This window comes from Zonotrichia albicollis, chromosome 10 (genome assembly GCF_047830755.1).
Source record: "Zonotrichia albicollis isolate bZonAlb1 chromosome 10, bZonAlb1.hap1, whole genome shotgun sequence".
In the NCBI taxonomy this organism is placed as follows: Eukaryota; Metazoa; Chordata; class Aves; order Passeriformes; family Passerellidae; genus Zonotrichia; species Zonotrichia albicollis.
In genome coordinates, this window is record NC_133828.1 from 14,894,219 (window position 1) to 14,914,641 (window position 20,423).

The following is a 20,423-nucleotide window of genomic DNA, read 5'->3' on the forward strand; positions in this document are numbered from 1 at the left end:
ATGGATCCCCTGTGATAAAATGGCAATAGGCTGAGAAACAGCTGCTGCTTCCTGGAGGACACTGCACCTGGGAGGGGAGGAAACCAAGTGCTGTGCTGAAGTGTGACACTAAAATACTCAAAATTGTCTCCAAGAAGAATTTAGTTGCTGGAAGTCAAAGCCAGGAGTTCTTTAACACACTCAGATCTGCTTCTGAGTTTCAGCACTGTTTCCTATTAGTAGTCAATTTAACTTAAATTCCTCTTTCCAACCTTATCCTTTGCTAACTGGAAACACACAAGAGTAAATACAGCCTCCCAGGCTAATGCAATATTCTGAAAGGATTAAATAAAATCTCTCTGAGCAACCCTAATATCGTTATACATTTCTCAAGAAGGCTGAAGGATTATTAAGTGCTCTATGATTTTCTGACTAGAGCAGCAAGCTACTTTGGGACATGTCTCAGCCTACATTAGCGAGATTTTTATACATTTGCCTCATCAACTGGATTATCAGAAAGAGTAAATTCATTTAGAGAGACAGATTTTTTTTTAAGTACTGCAACAGTAAAGCCAACAAAATCTCAAGAAAATTTAATTTAAAGATTCTGAAAGGATTTTGTACACATGAACATTGGTAATGTGCAGTAATTCATAAAAAACTCAAGGGATTCTAGACTCATCTGATTTTTTTTCTAAGATTAAGTTAAAAATACAATAAACATTTACTTAGTTTTGTTATTTTAAATAAAAGATAACATTTCTGCCTTAGAAAAAAATGATTCAAATATATACTACTGAATGCAGAGCCTACTCATTGATTTGTAAGATTCTAATGGTAAAGATTAAAGATAATTAAAACTGCCTATGTTTGAATTCTGTTCTCCATATTCAGATACCCTTATGCTTAATGCAATTTGAGGCAGAAGCCAAAATGTCAGCTTAAGGAACCAACAAGCAAACTATTTCATGAGATGAGATTAAGGAAGTCTTCTTTAAGGAATGCTAAGCAGAAAGCCACTGGAGAAAATCCATTAACTGATTTTCAAAATAATAATTCCCCTCTAAGTATCACATGTAAATATGACCTGCTAAATATTCACCAATTCATTTACAATGGATTCCTCTCTTACCTTATCTATTTTTATTTTCTTGTGTCTTTATAGTTAGAAGGGGTTGAATTGGGAGCAGAGAGGAGTTGTGCACAATGGACACCTCTAGACTGGAGCAGCCTTGGGGCTCCAGGCCTGGCTACTGATGACACAGTTGCTAATTTTTAATTGAGATATAAGCAAAAAACCCATATTGTATTAATGAAAAAAGTATCCTTTTTTCCCCCCAAAAATTTCATGCATCTTAATTCTTATTCAAATCAACCGGCTAAACCAAATTAAATGTAGTTCTGCTGTGGCAGAAATCTTCTCAGAGCAAGTGCTGGCACCAAAATGGTTTGTGATGATTATTCCTAAGCTTGTATGAACACTTCAGATTGCATCTGTGAAAAGGTATACATTAAACACCACAATAAAAATCTGAATTTTAAAAAATGCTGGCATAAGGCCACATCAATACCAACTGTTCAGTAATAATTAAGTCTTTAGGCACATGAGAAGAGAATTACTGAAACAGCTTTTCAAGCTGAACTTAACATTACCAAAAGTACTCTGTGTATCTGAATTCCTACAAAGAAAAATAAACTGTGCAACCATCAGCTTGCCAGTACCCTGTGGTCCTTCAGAGCCTTTTGAAAAGAAAATGCTTGGCTTTATATTTGCACTATATGAATATGAGTTTAGCTCTAATCACAAGGGATGTGTGCAGGACCCAGGCAGGATTAGATCTTTACCAGCCAGACCCACTACTGTCCATGACAGATCATTTAGTTGGTGATTTTTCATCCTTGAAAAAACCTGTTCTGATCACTGGCTTTCCACCAGGAGTTTAAGTTTTTGTAGGAGGTGTAGAATATTCTCAAAGGGGAGGGTCCAGAACAGATATGCGGATATTTCTGGCTACCCTCCATGGCCCACAGTTTAACAGGACCAGAACCAATTTCTCCTAAACAGAATTTATGTTTTATGCTTTTTCCTCCCCCAATATTTTGCTTATTGAGAAGTTCTTCATCTTTGTTTTCTGCAAGTTCTTTCACCTTTAATAGAAGTGCAAGAAAAAGAAAGCAGCATTTTTTGTATGTGTATTTTGTTGTGTACTTATTCTCACCTCTTTTGAAAATGTCTAGACTTTATGACTGCTAGGTAACTTTTCCCTGATATGAAGGGAAATTTTAGTGACCCATAAAATTTAGAATTTAAATTCATTTATTTTTGTTACCATTAATTCCTGGTGTGACCATCACTGCTCACAGCAATTTACCACACACTGCACACTTTAATACAGCTGAAGGAACAGGCTCTGGGATCCCGCTGAACAAATGACCATATTGAATGCTCTGTTCAAGTGACTGACTTTTCCTATTTTTCCTTATTCACACAGGGTCCCATATGTGCAAAGCCTGACTGAAGGCTGTCCTTGGACTCCTGAAGCTCACAGGATGCAGCATTACAGGAGGCAACACTCAAAACTTACTGGTTTCTTTTCAAACTGATTGCCAAGCTATGAAAGCTAAATTATAAACATTTGTGTTAAGTAGTTTTTCACTTTTTTGAAACAAGAAACATTATTATGTACGCATTAATTACCTTAACAAAAAAATCCTCAGTGCCACAGGGGGAAACTGCTCAGTTCTTAGGATTGGAGCAGTTTATTGATTCATTGATGGCCTAATTAACTGGAATTGGTGAACTATACTTTCAGGGTCAGTATCTGCACTGCAACAGCCAAACCACTGTATTCCACAGCTATGAAATGTTACAGCCTATAATTTTATAAGTACTCCTCTATAACTAATTCCAAGAAGTTACATCCATGGGCACCACACTCAGAGATTTTTATCCACTTGGCTTTGCCAGGACTGGAGGGGAGAGGGAGAGGTGCCTCACTGGCACCCCTACATCTTGGCACCTCTTTCTTAGGGTTATAATGGGAAAAAAATCCTATTGATTCAAGGTAGATAGCATTTATTCCCTCATGCCCTCATAGTTTTCATCCTTTTGAAAACAGAACAGTAAATAAGAACTGACATTGTTTTAACCCTTACTTTCCTTTTATTTCATTTGCAATGGCTACCTGTAGTTGTTATCTTTGCAGCCTAAAATTATTTACCAAGATTTTAGGATCTGCATATCAACAGAAACTTGATTAATAAGTGCTGGTTTTATTTCTAAAAGTAATTAGGCAAGTTAATCTCCCAAATACATATATTAAAACAGTTTCTGTCAGCCTCAATCACCTTTCTCTCCTTTTAGAACTTTCCAGAGAGTCTGCATTAAGAAGGACTTCAATATAAATGGTTTGCCAGAAATATGAGCAGCATTTCCTATGAAAATACCTCCCTGCAGGGATAATTTGTGCCATCTCTATATGGAGATCCAGCACAGCCTGGAGTGTGTGACAATAAAGTGCTTTCCTGGCATCCTTGAAAACAGGAGCTGCATTGCTTGCTCTGCTGCAAACAATTCCTCAAGTCTTAGGAAATCTGGAAATTAGATTCTATTACATTACACAACCTTATTATTATCTTTCAAAACTTTTGACCTGCAAGAATAATAGAACCAAACACCAGAGGTGTTTTTGCCTGTACTAAACCATTTCAGGGCCAAACTCACAGGTATTTTTTTAAAAAATAAATCATTCTGTAAGGCATCAACAGGATGTTATTAAAGAACTGGCATTGATCTTATCTCTTGTAAATCAATTCCCCTCACAAGTGTCCTCTTTAAATCTGTGCAGATAATCAGCCTTTCAGTGACCAGCGGCAGGAGCAGCAGCTGTCCTGCACTCACACCCTGCCCTGGGCTGCCGTGAATTATCTCTGGGATGCTGCACATTGCACAACAGCACAGAGAGAATCCTCAGGACAGCAGCCCATGCAGAAAGCTTCCTCCATGTCTGAATGCTGCCAGCTGGCCTAGAAAACCTGATTCCTTCTTTAAACCAGACCTCCTTTATTGCTGGTGCACAGAAGAGTGCAATAATCAATTACCCACAACAAAAGGCTGCATCAATCACGAAAGTACCTCCCACATGTTCAGACAGCCACTTCAGAGGTTAGCAAAATTACTGATTAGCTGGTAAATTGCAAGTGATTAATTCATAGCCTCAGAAAAGTTCCCACCACAGAGACAGTTCCACTGGTGGAAGTCTAAGCCTGACTCAGCATCTCGTGTGTTTTCTGCTGTCCAGGTGCCTGGGAACATGATCTTCACATTTCATTAAAAGAGTTTAAAAATTAAAGCCTTTAAACAGGCTTTAATCAGAATGTTTGCAGCTGGTGTACCTATTTTTCTTTTGAAAAGCCAGTTTTGATACATCTGCATTGATGGCATTTCTGGAAAGAAAATGGGAAATCTGGAAACTTGTGGAATGCTCTTCATTGGTGGGTTTGGGAGGAAGTTCTTTCATTGGACCAGCTAGGAAACTTAAAAGGCTTCACCTGGCTGGAAAGAGCAATGAATTTCAGCCGTACTTCTTGGCAGTGTCCTGCTTCTTTTCCAAAAGCCAAGCTGAAAAGCACCAAGATCCTGATCTGAGCATGCAGAATTCTCCAAACAAAATTATTTGTGTACAAACCACATATATAAAAAAACACCAGCATGAAAGTTAATTAGACTGAAGAGAGAGATTAGCTTTTTTCTAAGCAACTGTTAAAAGAAAATACAACAGAAGATTGTGTTATATTGATGTAGATTGAAAATAGGAGCTACATCAAAGCATAAATACTGTTACAGAAAATCAATCACTGGACAGGTTTTACTGATAAGTTCTCACAAAAAAAAATTTAAAGTGGAATCTACATAAAGGAGGGCCTCAAAACTGTTCTGCCATACTGTACTAAATTGAAACATCTGTGGCCATGAGCCTGCAATTTCATACACTTGGACAGATTACTGTACTTGTGTGAAATGCAATCAAGTTACTTTTAAAGACTTCAGAGTGGTTTGCAGATGCTAAAGCAATCATAATTAACATCTGAGTTGCCAAAACTTACACACCAAGTTTGTATCAAAATCAGTGATTTTTAAGAATTCAAGGTCAGGCTTTTAAACTGTGCAATCTCTTGTCACTGAATATCTAGCAATGATTACACCAAAATGATTAAACATCTGGTTATACTAAAATACAGTTGTTCAAGGAGATTAAGAACTAGCAGCCTCTAAAGGGGTGGAAAAAATTAGAACTGATTGCAGGTTTGTCAACCTGAGGCAGTAATTTCACTGCTTATCACTGTTTCATCAGCACATCTTTATATGTTGAATAAAGCAGTCACCAGATTACTGCTTCAATCAGCATCATAAAACATCGTGTTTCTCCCTGCTTCCTAACAGCTGGTTTAAGAGGAATAAAAGGTTTATTTGATGGGTAAATTGGAAGATCTTCAAAGGCCCTATAAGCTCATACATTTCTATAGCTGGACTTTCAAAGTAAGCCGACTCTTCGCAAATACTGCCAAGCCAATTTTTTGAGCATGAAGCTTTCTATAAAAAAAAATCAAGATAATTTTGGTACCTCTAGCACACAAATCTACTCGCTCCTCCTTTACCATAATGTCAATCATGCCATCTGTAAGAAAGAAAAATTACTTCCTTTAGATATTATTGGCTTAAAACCTAACTCTATGTGACAAAAGTGATATTTCACTATCTACAAATTTCGCTGCTAAATTGTGAGGTTACTCAATTATACTTCTGTATTAAATGATTTTCACCTTCTTCTCATTTACTTTTGCTATGCTGTGGAAGAGACCCATAAGAGCAGAGCCAAGTGAACAAGGTAGTGTGTAAAGAAATTTCTATGGCATGGATATGACAGAGAGTCTCTCTGTACAGCACTGATTGCAGCATAAGACCCAAGAAACTTCATGGCAAACAGAAAATGAGACTTTTAGAATGTGTATAACAACCTATTGCTACTCATACTGAATGTTCCCATGGTGTTGAGCACCTATAAAAATTCCAAAGGACACAGCAAACACCAGCATGCATCCTCCTGCCAAAATTTAAAAAAGAAATCTAACCATCCCGTGAAGGAGAGAGGTAAGGAGAGAAGAAGGGAGAAAAGCTACAATAAAGTATCAAGTAAATTCTCTCTGCTATTTTTAAAAAGAGTATCTCCAGAATTACCTCCAATTATTACAATAATAATAACAATGAGGTAATTCAGCTAATTAAGGCTCGCACTCCTTCTCTCACTTTGGAACAGAAACAAACAGTGCCACTGGATCCCTGTGGATGCCAGGAATTTTGTAGTGATGCCAGTTTCTAAAAAACTGAGCACCTCTCCTAATATCCCATTATTTTATGTCATGCAGATGTCACTTTGAGGTGCATCTTTGCATGGCTGTGTAAAACTGCCCCAAAAGTTGTATTTACAGCTGTGGTGGGGCTTCCACAGGGAAAATGCTCCACATGCTCACAGATTGCTTCCTAACACACTCGGTTTGAAGAGTCAGCTCCTCTTTGGTGAGAAGCTTTGCCTTTAGACTGCCAGAATAAATTCTCCTCTTGGGGAATCTAAATTATCATTACCTAACACATTACCTTCACTTTAGTTATTGAAAAAAACTCATTAGAAAAAAAAACCCTCTCATTTCAGCTTGAGTTCTGTAGTCATGAATGAGAATGCAAAGGTAAAGTACAACACACCAAATTTTAAAATGCGTAATTTGAAAAGTGATGATTATTTGTACTATTAAGAGTTTTTATCAAAGCAAAAAAAACCCCTTCCAAGCAGAGTCCCAAGCTTTAAGGGTGCATTAGACTTGGGCACGTGCACCATGCAATACTCTAAATATTCCAGTCCTGTTGCAGAAATTAACAACACAGCCAATTTATTAAATTAAATTAAAACAGATTCCCAGAAATCCCTAAATTATGCCTGGGAGCTTTCCAGTCCCACCAGGATTAGGCAAGCACAAAACTGTTTTACAGATATCTCTATTCCACCCTATTAAAAGGTACAGCCCAGCGCTTCCAGTAACATTGATTTTGCAGCCATGCTTTTATTTGAAAATATAAGAGGCAAACAGTATGTTGTATTGTTCAATAATCCCATACTTATTGATCAGAACATTTGGCACAGGTGTGCAGGAATCCAGGAGTTTTGTTCTGCACACACCTCCCTCCTGAACCAAGGTTCTCATCTGGCAAGGCCAACCTTGCTACCCTTTAGTTTTGTCTTATTTTAAAAGTCCAAGTTGAGATCACTTAAGGATAAAATCACTAAGCTCTGGACTGGCAAGAGGTGTTATAAATCACTTATCTGGGGCAGCAGTGAAGCCACAGGTGTTCTGTTGGGATGGAGTAGAGAACTACAGTGTTCTTCTAAAGGTCCCACTGCTGCCCCACACCTTCCCTCCCCTGACATTAATGTTAATTTGGCTTGGCTTTGAGCATTAAAATGAAATTTCCAGATACAGCAGGTAATGCATTCAGGTGTGTGCATATGCTTAAAAGCCAGCAGACAAAAGCAATTTCTTTGCTTTAATGAGAAAGAACAGCAAACTGAAGGCAGATCATTCTCAATGCAGACAGGAAAGTAATCAAGGCATCCACTGTGATAAAATAATACAGCAAGGCTAGGAGAAGAGAAATCCCCTTGACAAGTCTCAACTCAAGAAGCTTCAGCCAGACACACTTCAGCACAAGCACTAATGATTCCTTCAGGACAGTGAACAAGGGAAATTAAGATAGGAATCAGTTTCTTCTTTTATGAATATGCTCAATTCTCATCAAAATCTTATGAGGGGGGTTTTATGCATTGAGGTGAGAATCCAGTGTAAAGGACTACCTAAAACAGCAGTTTTAGCTTTCATACACCCAGATCCCCAGCAAAAAAACAAACAAAAAACCTCAACCAGAATATAGAAATTAAGAAAAACAGCACATTGGCAGAACCTTCTGTTTGAACTCCAAGAAAAATCTCTTGCACCTGACTGCCAAAACTAAACTACCCCTGCTGGTCCACAAGGAGCTCTGGGGACAACTCATCTCTGTCCTCCTAAAGTGTCCCAGGCAGAGCCCAAGCTGGTTCTTTGTTTCCAAGACAAAAGGGGGAAATTAAAAATAAAGAATCAACCCCAGAGTCAACTATAAAAAATAGACTTCAGAGATGCAGAAAAAAAAGAGGACAAAGAAGCTGAAGGCCAGGATGGTGTTTCACACAGCATCCTTTCATTCTGCACTTGGTCACTCACACCAGATGAAATGTTCTTTCTTCAGGCAGCAAAGATCAAGATGGAAATGATAAAAGATTACTTACCACAAGTTCCAGCTGTCTGGGAAAATTTAGCCTCTTCAATAGGATTAGTCCTGTAGGTAATATTTGAAAATCAGCTCTCTACCAAAGCAATGTTATCTTCACCGGCGCCTGTTGCATCACCAAAATCAGGCAGGGCACTGCTTCTCTACCACTGTAATCCTCTGGATTACTTTCTAAAGAGAAAAACAAACACCTTCCTCACCAAAAAAAAAAAAAAAGGAAAAAAACCCCAAAACAACAAAACCAATCAAACAAAACAAACCCACAAAACCAACAAGCCAAAAAGCAGCAAAACTCAACAGGAAAAAACCCAAAGATTTTTCTAAAGAAAAACTGTTTTTGGAAGAGAAAGTACAGTTCCTTTTACTTTCCATTTTCTATTTCCTCCTTTCTACAAGGACATTAAGAAATGAATGCCCTTGTACATTCTGCCTTAGGGATGGTGTCATATGCCAGTACCTACCTATACCTACAGCACATGGCTAACCAGTAAAGCACAGACCCATAATTATGGTCTGAAAGAGTTGAAAGCTGTAAAACCTTTCAGTGATTCAGGTGTGTTAGGACTGACAAGATGGCAGGAGAGAGGTTACACTGGAAATTGCTTGATTTCAGTGCTGAGGTCTAGGAATAGATGTTGCTCTCCTGTTTATGTGAGCCAACAGTTTCTATTCACTGGCAAGAGAAGAGAAAAATCTTGGTTTGAACCACAGCCAGGTGAGTTCTGTAAATATTTTCTAGATTATGTTAAGAAAGATGGGTTTTGTTTGTTCTTTTTTAATGCTTGAGTGCATGTGCTAAGCAAACTGCCCCCCAAACCACCCAGTTATTACTTTTCTACCTAAAAACATTGACATTTCAGAAGCTGGATACTTATGGATTTATTCTGCTTGACATAAACCTGTGACAACTGCTCAACCTTTTGGACACAGATATATTACATTATGATTAATCCTGCTTTATCTTTTGCTCCTTCCCTCTGTGACCAGGCACATTCTGTTAAGTCAAAGCAGGGAAGACAACAGTGTGTGTGTAAAAAAGGGGATAAAGAGAGTGGGGGAAGGTGTTTCACATTCCTGCTTTCTGCTTCTATATTATGGTTTTCATCCCCAAGAAAAGAAAAAGCATCAGAACAAAATAGTTCTTCTACAGGCTGGGTATTCTCAAGGAGAGAACCAAAAGCAGAAATGACACTTTCAAGCAAAAGGGATTAACATTCAGATTGAGTTTTGGCAAGCTCAAGATATCAAGTGTGGAACAGGTGTTGCTCAGATAGGTCTTCAGAGCTGCTGCTCCACACTTGGTTTTTGTCACAGCACATGTCACAGTCGAGATAGCCACCATGCATAGAGAACCACCACACAATTTCAGAAAGCTCCAACCCATACAGAGTCACACCTCACCTCCTCAGCAGGCTGCAAGCATCTGCCCTTCTTGTTCTTTAACCCAACCTTCTATACCCTCCTGTTGCTGCCCTGCACCTGAGTGCCCTCTGTTCCCTTTGGTGGTTGGTCAGTGCCCCTGGGCACTCCATGGCTCATTCCCTTCAACAGCATTCACCTGTCCTGCACAGCTGTGCCCGCTGGGGATGAGCCCAAATCACCCCAGACTGTGCCCACACCACAGCCCCATTCCCAATCACCCCAAAGTGTGTGCCTGCAGGTTTGGCTTTTAATGGGAAGCACAAAAGAGGCAGCAACCCCTCAGTCAGCTCCAGCCCAGCCTGTGCACATGCCTTTCTTTTCAGTGACCTCATGGAGCATTCCCTACCTGTGACAGCCACTCAGGAGTCCACATTCTTCTAATGTATATAACTCAGTTTTTACTTCCAAAAATATTTTCCAGACTAAGGTTCAAAGTGCCATCAAAAGCTAAGAAAATCCAACTGCTGGAATATTGGGTTATTCCCCTACATCCCCATAACCTTGGGTCTAAGCACCCACAAAAGATGACTTCCATACTCTGAAAATCTTATGAGCAGTCCAGATCATAACTTCTCTGGATCTGTAAAACAAATAGTCTCTGATTTTTCCCCCATTAGTATTCTTTGCAAACAAGGATCTGTGTCTGGTACATTAAGGTGCCACGAGCTGTGGCATCTTGAAGCGGAGCTCTGCTCTAAATGTACCTCCAGTGTGACAGCCAGGGGATGGCAGCCACAGCAGGGACAGAGAAAACCCAACAGATTCATAGCCCTGCCTCAAGAAAGCCAAATGCTTAAAATTCAATGTTCAATGCAATTAATTTTTTTAAAGGGAAACTCTCTGCATACTTTCTAAGAAATTGACTGTGGCAGCCACGAAAATTGTTTTCCACTTGAAGGCAGGACTTGGAGCCTGTCACATTTACAACATTGTGACAACTGTTCATTTACCCTAAGTGATAAATCTCACAGTACCAAAGTCAGCCTTTTACACTTGTTTGATTTTTAATAACCCTGATGTGCCAACAGAGAGAGTCTGAAGCAGAGGAAGAGGCCTAATGCTCTGTGTAGCTCCTCATAACTAACTGTTCTGTGCAATACCTAAAGTAAATCCATCTTGGGAGAGGGAGAAGGGACTGAAATTATGTGGGCAAATAATGCTAAAATAAACCAACATAAAACCCCCCCAAATAAACAGCAGTGTACTCCACTATATAAACATTGTAAATACACTCCCACACATATGGGGAAAAATCAACATATGAACAAACTAATAGGATTATGCAAAAGAAGCTTCTAATAATAGGCCCATAATTAATCTTTTTTAGTCTTGGGGCTCGCCTGTAATCATTCTTCAATTGCATAATATAATTTGGGCAATTCTAATTATGTGCAAAGGACAAGTCTTACAACAACCCTTCAGTTGTGAGGACTCTTTTTGCTAATCTAGTTATGGCTCAGCAGATGGTACAGGGTCCACTCCTAAGCCAGGCTTAGCTTTGTGCCATGCTTTCTTTATTGACAAAACAGGGGGCAACTTTTGTTTGGACCACCAAAACACACTTCCCTTTGTATGAACAGATGAACTGGAACTGAGGAGAGTTTTACAGAAAACCAAGTTATCATGAGAATTACTTCACTGTACTCCTCAACTATTTTGTTTTCTGGTGGTTATTCTATAATTTTAAAAAATGCTTTATAAATTAAAAATGAAAAAACAGGGAAGTAAGAAAGGAAGCTAGAATGAACACTAATAGTTCACTCACAAATATTAGTGTAGTGAGTAGAAGAGAAATTCTACTCACTACACTAATAGTTTTAAAACACAATATTTAGTAAATATATTTTCCAGTTATGGAAAAAAGTGTGTTTTTCAGCCCCTAAAACTAATTCAAACCTTCACATAGAACTGAGAAAAAATGCAGGGAAGTGGTTCCCTATTTCTTTCCCTAAGTTATTTATTCCAGTTATTCAATTAGGGAATGCCACTGCTGGAAGTTCAGACATTCTCTGGCATATATTCATCCTCCAGCTGCTTAAAATGCAATATGCTACAGGTGATAACTGAGGCAAATATTCCTTTCATGTTCTGATAGGAATAATTAAGGCCTTTTGCCACACATGAAAAAAGTCTCCACCAGCTCTATCAAAAATACCTTGAGCACTGTCACACACTCTCAAATCACAGCCTGGATCCTCATTTTCAAGCTCAGTACTTTTTACTCTGTTTCAAGGAGGTTACTTTTTTGAAGTGCATAGTGTTAGAGCAGCCCCCTGCAGGTTCCAAATTCAGCTGTTATTAGGGTACATAAAATGCAGAATAATATGGCATTGAAAAAAAGCTCAGTACTGGCTAAGGTCTAATATTAGAAATAAGAAAAAAACACTTAGACTTTTAAAGGAGGAGAACAAAATGAATGAAATCTCAGTATATTCTGAGTAGAATCAGTGAAGATTTTCTGAGTGCAATTTAAATGTGAAGAGATGGGTTCCTTGGTATTGATTTCTTTATTTTAATTTATATTATTGCTACTACTACTGCTACAAGCTTCAGCTGTGGTGTTGGGAGACATGAGATAACCTTAAATTAATGCCCATAGAGCTGCCTGGCTAACACAGGAAGGGTCCAAGGCTGGTACAGAGCTACCTACCCAAACCTTGGGGCAAGGGGAACAGGACTGGCTGCACATGCTGACTGAAAGCTAAAAGCTGCAGCAGTAAATGCATGTAACCATTGATCAAAATTGTAAATAGAAACTGTCCCAAGTGACAGCAGCAAGGAGGAGTAATCACTGGGCAAACTGCAGGGGAGGTGGCAGAGATGGAAGATGCTTCTACAGAGTTTACAAAAAAACACCAGCCAGAAGAAACTGAATAATGCTTTGAAAAATGAAGTGGGGAAGCAGCATTCTTAAGGGTAGCAGGTAGATAAACAACTGTTTTTCATGTGGAAGAATGAAAAGAAACCATCCTTCCTAGGGCACAGCACTCACAAATCCATGACAAAAGAGCAGCAACAATGCCAGATAAGGATGGCAATTCACAATAAAATAGTAATGTTGGCATTACAAAAAATGCAGTCAAGGGGAAACTGCATGGTAAAGTCAAAGCCAGTGCATGTGGAGCTCCCAAGGCATCCTTTAAAAGAGAACTGTTTGCTCCAGAATCTGTAGAAACCCTCCTGAGGAGATGTGCTCCATCAGGAGGCAGGAGCCTGTGCCTGGCAGCTGAATGGGTTTGTGACACTGCTCACCTTAGGCTGTCCCCAAACTGCACTGGAGCTGCTGAGCTCAGACCCCTGTCACTCTGCTGGTCTCAAACACACCAGGCAGCTGCAGGGACACAGCCCAGAGCTTGTTATACCACTTCTGGGCACAGTGTGACCTCAGGGCAACAGGCAGGTACTGTTGTCATCTTATTGAAGGGGTTCCGCTCTGCTGTCTCCTTATCACAAAAGTTTCACACCTTCTTGGCATTTCTCGTGGGCAGCTCTCAGAGCACTGACTCTTTCTTCCTCACAAAGCAGCCACCTCACTCCAGTTCCCTTCTCAACCCAGCCACCCCACTCTTTTATAGCCCTCTTCTTCTCATCTGTGGGCCTGTTAAAGTCAGGCCTGTTCCTAATCTTTGATAATTGGCCCAATTGCAACTGCTTAGTAGTAAGATTACTTTCTACACTATCTTTATTTTCTTATTTTTTATCCCCCTACAAGGTACAGCTCAAAAGCATCTTGGTTTCATCACACATTCCTTCATTTCTCCATTATTCTTCATGGACTCTGTTATAGACATATCCCTGCCCTTCCAGACTCCTGCCTGCTAGCACAGTGTGGCAAAGCAAAGCCAGACAGGAGTTCTGCAGATTTAATAAGATTGCAGATGAAGTGTCACAAGCTTCAGTGCCTCTGGGGATCAGGTGTATTTAGAAATTCTATGTAATCTTCAACATTCTGCAAGTAACCATGGCTTGGGATTAAAGTACATAAAAACTTGTCAAGACTCTGATATACTTAATATCTGCTTAGTGACATCTCATTTAAATAAAAGATTCATTAACCTCAAAATGCTATTGTTTTGGTTTTTTTTTTTTTTTTTCATAGCAGCAGTATGATATGCAAGGCTGAGCTAGTGCTTGCTTTATAAACAGATTTTCAGAGTCACTGGCTGAATGGGTTCAGATCTCAGCAGCCTGAAATTTAGTACACCCAAGTATCAGAAAAACACTGAAATTCACTAAATGGCTTTGCATACTGGAACCTCACAAAATATGACTGTAGCCTAATTTGAGGTTGTGTCTGCTCCCTAAAATTAAAGAGAGACACTAAATTAAAATGACTAGATTTTATTCTCCCAAGCATCCTCAGGATAGGTCTTTGGGTATTGTGGGGAAAATATTTGAAATGAGCCAGGTATTTTTCTGCAAGAATGAATATTAAGTACTGAGCAGGTGCAGCAGTTAATTTTCATAATGTTCTTGGTTATGCAGCTAATATAGCATTGCAAGTTTCATTACAAGGCAGAATAGATTCTAACAAATTTTGTTTTGACACTAACTGCCATTCAAATGAGCAAAAGTACCCTCATTTATTTTAATGAGGGCTGACATAAAAAACCACATGCAAATAAGACAATATTACATAAAGGCAAAAAAGTCAATCAAATCATGAAACATAAATAAAATGCTAAATATAGGGATTATATGGTCTTAGAGTCACAAAATTATTTAGGTTGGAAGAGACCTGGGCAGGGACACGGGCAGGGACACCATCCACTAGACCAGATTGGTCCAAGCCCTGTCCAACCTGGCCTCCCAGGGATAGGAGTATTCACCACAGTTAAACATTAGAGAAATGATAGTGAATAAAGATAGTCAGCACATAAACAATGCACACACTCATCTGCTGTATTTACATGGAGTGTGTTTGTGGTCCCAGCAAAAGAGCTGCTGAAGAGGGAAAAGGGACAAATGTCCAGGTTACCAAAGCAAGCCCTGCTTCTCTGATACTTTTCCTCGTCAGCTACCTCTAAACATCTGTAGGTTCTGAAATAACTTCTTCATCTTTCCCAATTCTTCCTTTAGCAATGCCACTGTCAATACCACTGCTCTGTACTTACAGCAAAACTCAGAATGTCACTGCTCTGGTCAGTGAATCATATTTGGTGCTGCACACTCTTATTCTTGTTTTCTCAGTCATCCTTCAAATGCTGACTGAATTCCAAGCAAAGACTCCATGAGAAGCGAAATTTTCTTGTATTTTCTGCCAATCTATTTCCAAGCATTTGTACAGTGTCATGTAAATAGCAGCATCATTGTATAAAACAGTGCAGCTGAAATGTTGTAATTAATTTTGATACCTGTAATCATAAACTGTAATTATCATGTAACTGGAGAACTATAATCAAGGAGCAAAGCCCAATTCCACATTTGATATATTTCACAGGAAGAGCTCTGTGGTTACTCATTTAACTAGGAGAAAAAGCTACAAGAAGATTAGCTGTGCAAGTGCACTTTTAAAAGTCATTGTAATTAGAGATGCTCAACAAAACACAGTTGAACAAAAGCAGAAAGGGGAGGGAAAAAAATTATTTTGCTGGCCTTCTGAGAAATATCAAGCTTTTGACATTTCCACACCTTTTAACTGTAATTGTGATATAACTACATAAAATGCATTTCAGACATTACAGAGCCATCATTCTTAAACCCATATGCATTTGGCTGGCTGAACTGCACTGACTCCCCAGCAATAAAGTGGAATTTGTTATTATTTATAGATCAATCAGGCCAGCTGCTGAGGCTATAGTAATATTTGCTTAGATTATCATAGCCCTATTTTGATGACAAAGATAAACGGACAAAGGCTTCTGTGTAAGAGAGAAAAACCATAACACTTAATAATAAATTACATTAAAAGGTTGAATAAAATCACTTGCATTTATTTTTCACACCCACAGATTTGCAAGCAGAGAAACACCTGCACTGAAGGGGTCTGCCCTACAGTTATCTATCATGTCCTACCTATCCTGTCATGGAGCAGAGGAGACACCAGCTCTCAGTATTTCCTATCTTCAGGGCTGTTCTTACAAAGGAGAGGCTATTTTTGCACATTTTCATGTATTTACACTGTGTTCTGCCCCTTTATTTGGACATTCCAGGGTTGCAGTCGTGTTCTTTATCTTCCCTTCATCAATTCCTAACAGCTTCTATCTGTTCATTGCTTTGCTCTGTCCTTTATTTCCCAATCTCAGTTTCTTACAAGCCTTTATGTCACTGTGCTGCTCTGTGTTTTAAACCTTGCCTTATCTACCATGTTTTCCTTCTGGTGCTTCCCACAGCCTTTTGTTGCTTTTCATATTTTACTCATACAAATCCTACAGTCTGTATGTATTACAGATTTCTGCCACAATGAGTTTTCATAGGAGTCCAAAACCCAAACTCTGGAAAACACTGATTCCCTCTAGATTAGGTAGTTCGTATCTATAGAACTGCATCAAAGAAAGACTGAATATCCATCCACAGGGCTGTGGTGTGCAAAATCATCTGCATGCTTTTAATAACACAAGTTACAGAGTGATTTGTTGGGTTTTCCTTAAAAGTTCACAAAATGGAACAACAGTGAAAGAAAACCCACAGGTGTAACCAAGTTCACTCCTACACAAAAGAGAACTCAATTTGTTCCAGCATTTGGACGGTTTGTGTTGCAATGAACTGTTCCACTATTCTCTCATTCTGTGATGGTATAATTACCTTTAGGGATATTCCTGTAAAACTGGCATTTCATCTGCTGCATAATTTACAGATTGGCAAAGTTTAAATACATTTAAATGACACCCTCACCATTAATGCCAGGCACACAAAGGAGAACAAGCAGAATCCTGAGGAGATGCCATGCTGCTGCTTCACCACCTTGTGCAGGGCCTCTCAATGCCCTCACCTGCATTTCCCAAACATCTAATTTCACCCAAATCAGGCAGATGGGTTTTGAACACAGCAGCAAGGAAATTCCATGGATACCACACTCAGTGCCCTGTGCCAGGGAGCATGGAAGAAGCAGATCAAAGCTGACGTGCTGATGCTGATCAAAATGGAAAAGATCAAGTGGGAGATGATCTTATTCACAAAGATGAGCTGACTGAAAATAATTTGTACAAGTGTCAGCTAGTACAAACTGTCCTTAAAATGATAAAACTTACAAAAATGTAAAAAATATGCTTTAACTGCAATAAATCCTTCTAAAATAACACTCAGTCTAAAATGTGTGAATGGCATGGATTTTATCTATGCTATGCATTAGAAATGGGCAATCTAGTATCCCCTACTTGCCTTAAAAACACTGAAATCTCTAGTACATACTCAAAAAACATAAAACATGTTCTTAAATTGCAGGCAACTGAACTTAGTAAAAACCAAACAAGTGGATTAAGGCCAAAGAATCTTTACATCAATCCCACTTCATCCATGTCCTGGGAACCTGATGGATTGATACACGAAACATTTAATTATTATGACAGCTACAGATTGTAGACAGATGTCTCTTTAGGAATTCCCACTTTGCCCCCATTTCTTCCAGTGAATCCAGCCCATAATATTGTGAAAAGATTGCCATTACCTCCAAAGGAAGGATTAAACTATGGCAAATTTTCAATAACATACTGCCTGGAATGCTAATTATAGCACTCTTTTCATGAATATTTAATTTTCTGTTGGGTCTTATGTCCTTGAGCTAAAGCCCATAACTTCTATCAATATTAATGCCAATTATGCATTCAGATCCATAGAGATCAGAGAAGTTACCCAGAGATCTTAATATGCCCAGTCTTGTTTAACTATATTGATTTTCAACTTCATCTTTACCTGCTGCTGTATGACAAGGATACCAAATCACAAAATATTTCAGCCCTTTTTAAAGGGCACCAATGATGATGATCACAGTAGGTCTCATCAGCATCTGATACCAGGTAAAAGGTTAGTGAGTTTGAAAACACTAATTAACTACTAATTATTAAAACAGGAGGAAAAGCTAGAGAATCTTCAATTTTAAAACCTAAAATCTACATCTGTAAGAATATCACAACTACTCCACTTAAGTTCATGTCAAAGAGATGCTTTTGCTGAGAAATAGACTTTTGAGGATACAACTTTCTCCCTCATAAGTAACTCAAACAATGTGTCTGCAAGCTTGAAATACAAAAAAGAAAAAAGAAAAATAAAATCAGAGAGAAGCCATGAGAAATTAATAACTAGAAATGATGAGTTATACTTAAGTATCTGTCAAAGTCTGAGGAGAAAATTCTATTACTTGGGTCTGCTACTTACTCCTACATTGGTACATGATAACAAATACATCCAGGGGGTGTATTGTTCTTTTTCATTGCAGTCAATGGGGGAAAAATGCTTTTAGGCATTAGGATTTTATCCATTGGGTGTTTTTTCAGATCATAATGGATTTTAACCATTGGGTGTTTTTTCATTCTGTACAGAATCTGTACTGAAGTTTCTCAGCCTAATGAAATTTTGAACCTATAGCAGTTTATAGCAGTTTTAAGGTACGTTGGCAAAGTCAGAAAACATTAATTACAATTTTGTTTTAAAGAATGCTATTTCAACAAACCTCTGCTCCACCTGTAGGTTTCTCTTTTTTTTCCCATCTCAAATGAAATGAGTGTTTTTTTTGTAGGTCCCATCATTCCCTCAAGTCTTTTTGCATGGACTCTCCAAGCTCTCTCAAAGGCTTCAGCAGGCTACAACAAGAGCATTTAATAATCACATCAGTTTGGAGAAGACTTTTTTAGCCAAACTAATTCCAAAGACAGACACCCAGCTCTTTGTCCAGCAGCCCATTCACTCACTCCAACACTCCAAGCCCTGACTTTCAGAGCTCCCTTCCTAGTTCTCCCTTCCCTGCCAGCTGCCAAGCTTTCCAGAACTTGGAATTTGTAAGAATTGGAATTTGTATTCCAATTTGTAAGAAATGCCATCTCTTGAGGCAGGTATGTACATACATTAAATTAAGCAATTTCCCTCAGATTATATCAGTGTAAGATGCTTTTCTCAAAAATCCATTAGAAAAGTTTTAAGGAAAAACTGCATCCATTCCAACCTGATTGTAGGACAAAAATAAAGTGTTTCACCTTAATTTTCATGTCAAAGTTTTTATATCTAGTTAGGTTTTTAAAATTTGCAAAGCATTAAGAAAAAAAAGCAAAGGGTAAAATTTATTTCTATTTTTCTTAATTATTTTTCTCCCTACAGATATTTTCAATTATACAATTTCAAAATAAACACCCAAACTCACATTGTTTATGAATTTTCATAACGGCCTCTTTGATTTGTAAGAAAAGTCTTACTGAAATAATCCTGTGTTTGCAGATCTCTGGTACCAGGATTTGCTACTCTGAGTAAATTTTTAGGAGAGATCATATGGTACCTGTTTCAAGCCCTTCATATTCCTCTGCAGTTCAAAGGTTTTGTTACTTGTCTGCAGCACAAAAACCATCCAAGTGAAATTACCTAAGAACAACACAGCATGAGCATAAACAGCAGCTTAAAATTCAGAGACTAAAATTCTATCAAAACAATTTTTATGCTTCTCCATCAAAAAATATCTATTTTTTCTAAAAAGATTGCCATGGATACCAAATTTTTTCTTATATAAAATACAATCATTTTTCAAACACCACAACTGATCAACAATTTCCTTTTGCATGTGGAAGAGCCACTTCAGGGCCACATTTTTTACATTTTCCAAAAGCTCTCCTCGGGTTGAGGTCACTTTGCCTGGTATTTAAGTGGAGCAAGAGCTTTTTAATGCTTCTTAAAAGAAAGGGAATGACAAAAATCCATTGTGGTTCAGTAACCTCCACAGTGTCAGGACACTTTGACATGTCACACCAGAGCTTAAACACAACCCCATGAAACTTTGCACAATGTAATGTTCAAGAGGCACTACACAATTCATGCAAAACAACAAATTCCTCCTCCAGCCTCACAGTTTGGTTTGCTTTGTCCTAATAAATAAATGCATAAATAAAGATGATAATTAATTTATTGCTGACGGTTACTTTTCATCAGAAACTGATGTGCTGCTGCTGGGGAGAAGCACAAAACACAGACCATCAAAAAGCCTGAATGAGCATCAGCCTCTGTTATTAAATCACACATTTCAGAAGAGCTCTGTGAATTTTCTATCTCAGTATTAATTAAGATTTACCAACACACAAAGCAAAGCACTGGCAAGCATCTTGCATAATACTGTCAGAGTACAACATAAAGCAACAGTTCCAGATCTGTGAAACTACACTGCACAGGAAAGCCCCACATCCATGTTTTTCAGTTTTTGCCACCATTTAACTTTTCACATACTAAATATTTGCAGCTTAATCTTAAATTTTCGCGTTTTTAAGACTTAAAATCAGGCATTCTTATTTCAGAAAAACAAGGTTTTGACCAAATACTCCAAGTAGTGAATTACAAGATCATAGCCTGAGCACATAAAACAATTGTGGAATCATCAGCCTGAGCTATTTTAGATTAAATCTAGATGGGTTTTTTTCCAAAAGGAAATAAAAAGTATGCATTTTAAATTCTAGATTTTGATATAAAGTTCAGAAGGTCACAGCTTAATCTCAAAATGTACAAATTTCACCCC

General features: G+C 38.3%; 1 long non-coding RNA gene across 2 annotated transcripts in view; it reads right to left on the reverse strand.

The window, feature by feature from the left end:
- Positions 1–19,290, reverse strand: part of LOC141730435 (uncharacterized) — a 48,615-nt gene extending 29,325 nt beyond the window's left edge. For both annotated transcript variants that reach the window (XR_012581929.1, XR_012581928.1), the window contains exons 1-3: positions 19,203–19,290; positions 18,387–18,516; positions 8,355–8,527 (exon numbers count right to left, since the gene is read on the reverse strand). This is a non-coding gene — a long non-coding RNA (uncharacterized LOC141730435). The remainder of the gene's footprint in view (positions 1–8,354; positions 8,528–18,386; positions 18,517–19,202) is intronic.
- Between the last annotated feature and the right edge of the window lie 1,133 nt (positions 19,291–20,423).